This window comes from Notamacropus eugenii, chromosome 2, assembly GCF_028372415.1.
Source record: "Notamacropus eugenii isolate mMacEug1 chromosome 2, mMacEug1.pri_v2, whole genome shotgun sequence".
Lineage (NCBI taxonomy): Eukaryota > Metazoa > Chordata > Mammalia > Diprotodontia > Macropodidae > Notamacropus > Notamacropus eugenii.
Window position 1 is genome coordinate 377,315,380 of NC_092873.1, and position 5,557 is coordinate 377,320,936.

Consider the following 5,557-nt stretch of genomic DNA (forward strand, 5'->3'; position numbering starts at 1 on the left):
GTCATGGATCCCAATCAGCACGGATTGGTGAGTTTCTCAAGATCTGTTCACATATAAGTGGTAAGGAGAGATATAAAAGAGATACTATGAAGGTAGAAAAAATAAGATTTGGCAAAAGATTAGATATATGAAATGAGTATGAGTGATTCAAAAGCAATCAATGATGAGAATAATACAAGTCTGAGATTTGACCAAGCATGATGATGGCAAAACATAGTGATTTAGTGTAGAAGATAGTATAGAACTGAAATGATTCACCAAGTGACTTATATGAGAAAGAGAAGAAAGTATAAGATAGTATGGGAGTGATAACCTAGGAAAGAACTGAGGAGTGGAAGGGTTAGAAGTCATAATAAGGATGAAGAACAGAGTGAGGGGTCAGTTATAAGACACAAAGAAAGATGAAACAGTTGTGATCATATAAAGGAATTTTCGCATTCATGAACATGCAAGTGGAACACTTGTGGGAGGTAGCAAGATAAAAAGTATGACCATTTTTAAATATAGCTGGGGTGGAGTGGAAGAGTATGTCATGGGAAATGAGGAGAATGGTGAGCAAGGAAGGAAGCAGAGGCATCCTGGTTAATATTTAATAACTATCTCTTAGTGGGGAAAGCATGTAATCATAACACATTTATGAACTTATTAACTCAATAATTTTCTTAACTGTCAACTTTTTCACTTACTTAAGACAATCAACAAAACAATAAATCAAGCCCTGACTTGCAGTATTTGCCAATTTCTGAGTTGAAAATGTTCACGCTGAAAATTTAACAATACTTCCCTCAAACCAGTACAGGAAGTAAGAGTTTTGAAAGAGTATCATCAATTTGTATGTGGAAGTCTCCTAATATGAAGGTAAGGAGTAGTCCAACGTCTCCACCATAACCAGTGAATCAAGGGTTATGAGTGAATGTACAACCATTGCTAGAAAAGGTGATCAGTGATGCTGTGTTACTAGCAAGGAGCTAGGTCTCAATGAGAGCTATAAGAAGGAAGGAGTGGAAGGCTTAAGGTTGAAAGGTTTAAGGTGAAACTAAGTTTCTTAATCAAAAAGATTATAGAATAGCTAGAAACTAAGTGCTAGGTATTTTTTTGAACACTAAAAAAATGTGATAAACCATTAATTAAATTGTAAAAAGAAAATCAAATGACTAAAGTAAAATATTTACAAAGCTAAGTCATAACAGAAAGGAAATAAAAAGTTATCAAAAATATTATACAAAACTGTATACCAGCAAAACTGAAAATTAAAAGTGAATTGATGAGCATCTACAAACACAGAAAATATGTAAATAAGAAATTGATATTTTAAGCCACCTAATCTGAGAGAAAGAAATCAAGCAAACTGTAAATGGACTGCTAATATCAAATTTTAAGGAGATAATTAATTGAATCACAAAAAGATCTAAACAGAAAAGCATTAATGGTAGGGAATTTCAATACCTCATTTTCTGAATATGACAAGTTAAAAACTAATAAGGAAGAAGTCACAGACAAAATACTAGAAATTTTGATTTGATAGATTTTTGGAGTGAAATAGATTGATTTGACATTTTATGCAAATGTACTCAGTACACATGCAAAAATTTACTGCATTGTAGAACATAAAGAAATTATCCCAAAAAAATGTAGTAAAGATCCTCAGCAATACAATGATCCAAGATAATTCTGAAGGACTTATGATGAAAAATGCTATCCATCTCCAGAGAAAGAACTGATGGCTTCTGTATACTTCTTTACTTTCTTTATTTTTCTTGGGTTTTTTTTTTTAATCTGTGTTCTCCTTCACAACATGACCAATATGGAATGTTTTGCATGACTGCACATGCATAACCTACATCAATTTGCTTGCCTTCTCAATGGAGAAGAGGGGAGAGAGGAAGAGAATTTAGAACTCAATTTTTAAAAAATGTTTAAAATGTATTAGGGGAAAATAAAATATTAATTATTTTTTAATGTAGCACAAAACAGAGTTAGTGTCTGAAGTGAGATTTAGACCCAGGACTTCCTGACTTCACACCACAGTATTTATTATGTAACACTGTCTCTGAACTGAAGATACTTCTTAGATTTTTCAAGGAATTTTTCAACAAGGAATTTTCTTCTTTTGTTTACGGTAGTCTCTCAGAAACATTCTCCCCACAGATGTTGTCATCACCAACCTAAATCTTAGTAACCCTTCAGATTGAAATACATGTTTTAAAGTGAACACCACTGAACTCTCTCAGTAACATGTGAGACATAATAATGGAACTACTGGTACAAAATCAATTAATATACCTGTGTTTCCGTTCATTGACTGATTGATTGATTGATCCTAATGAGAAAAACAAATAGAAGCTTATAGTTCAATCAGTCTTTGTTCTGATCAGCACCTCGGTGATGAAAACAGCAGAGGAGGCAGAACCAGGAGATCTTATGATTTTGTTAGATGTGTACTTAAATTGCCAGCAGTGAATGATAAACCATATGAGATACAAATAAATAAAATCATAGCCACAGTGGCATTGATGTCGGAATCATCTGTTACATCTAAATCAGTATATTCTTCTTTGCTTAATATCAAAGCTAAGAAAGTCCCAGAAGAATATAAGAGAATACATGTAGCAGTTACAAGATTATTAAAGGAAAACAATGGAAGGAAGATGGGCTGCCGATGAGGAAGACATCATAAAGCAAGAGGCCAGCCGCTGCTTTAGGCACCATCATAAAGGAGGAAGAGCTTCCTGTCTGACTTCTCACTCTGGTTTTCTGTTTTTTTATTGCTGGTAAAATTATAGGGTCAAACACTCTACGTAAAGGTTGGCTAATTGGATTGATGGATCTGCCACATTACAGGATTTAAATTTATTCTTGAAAACGTTTAAAGAGAAATTAACATATGGTGTCTCCTAGGTCTTGCCTTCAATTATTTCTACCCCCATCACCTTCTTCCCTCCATCCCTGCACAAGTAATCTCTGAGAAAGTTTAAGAAGTGAATGATCAGGGAGGGGAAGGGGGAAATTTTTTTAAGTATCTTTACTAAACATCAAGGAAAACACTGGGTCGTATTCCAATGATATGTTGCAAATGTCATTTGAAACATTTTTAAACTTTGGTACATGTTGTGGGCAGTTGGGTGGCACAGTGGATAGAATGTCAGGTCTGGAGACAGGAATACCTGAGTTCAAATCCAACTTCAGATACTTATCAATTGTGTGATCCTGGGTAAATCACTTAACCCTGATTGCCTCAGGTTCCTCATGTGTAAAATGAACTGGAGAAGGAAATGGCAAACCAATCCAGCATCTTTGCTCACAAATAGTCAGACATGACTAACGGCTTACCTCTTTTAAAATGAGAAACTATTCCTCAACTGTTGGAGCTGTCCCCTTGGATAGTGGGAGTCAGAGAAAAGCAGAAAGGGGCAATGATCTATGTAAAATATGTAAATCCACATGCTTGTTGACTTAAGAATTTATCTCCATGTCTTCAATGCTGAACAAGTTATCAATTTTTTTTTAATTTAAGTGAATAACGTCATTGAAAGTGCTAATCAAAAATAACAGACATATATCATACAATATTTTGGCAGAGGGCTGATTTCTCATTCTCTTAAACTAAACTGCTTTTGGTTAGTTTAGTTAAATTAGACTACTATTCCAAGATGTTTAATGCATATTTAATATATTTCATCTCCAGCTTCCTAAGGTTATGGTTGATGCTATGGTCTTGATGTCCTTGATCTAAGGCTAGTGGGTTGACCTGGCATTGCTACTAGAGCCATAATGATCATTCTGTCTCCTGATATTTGGGGGTTTTGCATAATTATGGGCTTTAGATTTGTTTACACATTGGAAACCATTGGTCAGGATATGTTTTTTCTATATTAAATAAATAACATTGATCTTGGAGGAAGGAAGAAAATTATGCTATCAACAACAGTCACATCTTGATCTATAACCTTGAAAAAATCCACCAAAAACAAAAAATGTCAAAAAGAAGACATTTTGAACACTACTCTTATACACCACACAATTAGAATGGTAACTGAGGTAAATAATGATTAAAAGATGCAGTCCTGAATGGAGATAAGAATAATTTGTTTAAGAATGCTTGAGTCAAAAGTCAAAGGTATAAAAAGGAAAATAAATTCTATCAAGGATAATTGCAAAAACAGTACAACATGCGAAAATGTATAAGATGAAACTACAGCAGTTGTTAGTGGCAAATGTATTTCCCTGAAGGCTTGAAAAAGAAGATGAGCTTACAAAATTTGACCACTAGATGGTAGCAAAGACTGATTATTCATGATTCCATGGACCAGTTAGTGCACTTGGAAGTCATCACTTCGGTGCTGATTTCAGGTTCCAATATTTATAATCACAAGAAAATTACTTAACTTTCTGGAGCTTCAATTTCCTCATCTGTTAAACTGGAGTAATAAGACTTACACTATTTCATAGAGTTATGGTGAGCAATGTTTTGGTAAATTCTATTGTTTTTGTGTCATTTTCAGTCATGGCCAACTCTTTGTGACTCTATTTGGGGTTTTCTTGGCAAAGATATTGGAGTGGTTTGCCATTTCCTTCTCCAGCTCATTTTACAGTTGAGGAAGCTGAGGCAAACAGGGTTAAGTGACTTGCCCAGGGTCACATAGCTAGGAAATGTCTGAGGCCAGATTTGAACTCAGGTCTTCCTGACTCCAGACCCAGCACTCTATACACAGCATCATCTCACTGGTAAATGCTACTGGATCTGTAATCTTGAAGATATTGGTATTCCCTTCTGGGGGCTTGAATAACAATGCATGCAGACCTTTCTATCCTACCAAATTCTTATCTATGTGTTCCCCTAAATACTCTATAGAGCATTTACGTGTCATGATGAGTTATAGCACTAATATACATATATATATACCACTAATATATATATATATATATATATATATATATATATATATATATATATATATATATATATATATATATATATATATATATATATATATATATATATATATATATATATATATCACTATATATATGGCTGGTTTTGCCTAAGCACTCCCTTACATCTGGAATAGGTTCCATCCTCACTTCCACCTGACAGAATTCCCAGATTCCTTCAAAGCATAGCTCTGATTCCATCTCAGTTAATGTCAATAAACATGTTCAGCACTAACTATGTATCAGGCACTGAACTAAGTGCTGAGGATACAAAGAAAACCAAAAGACAAATGTGGCTCTCAAGAGCCTCACAGTCTAATAAAGAAGAAACACAAAAACAACAATGTACAAGGAAGATGTATACAGGAAAAACTGGATAATAAGCTAAGGGAAGGCATTAGAATTAAGGGAGATCAGGAAAGGCCTTGTGTAAAAGGTAGGATTTTAATGGGGACTTAAAGGAAGCCAGAAAACCCAGGAAGTAAAGATGAAAAAGGAGAACATTGTATTCATGGGGGACAGCCAGTGAAAATGCCCATAGTCAAGACAGGGAATGTCTTGTTCAAGGAAAATCAAGCAGGCAGATGTCAAGGGTAAGCAGATGGGGAGGGACATATAAGGTATA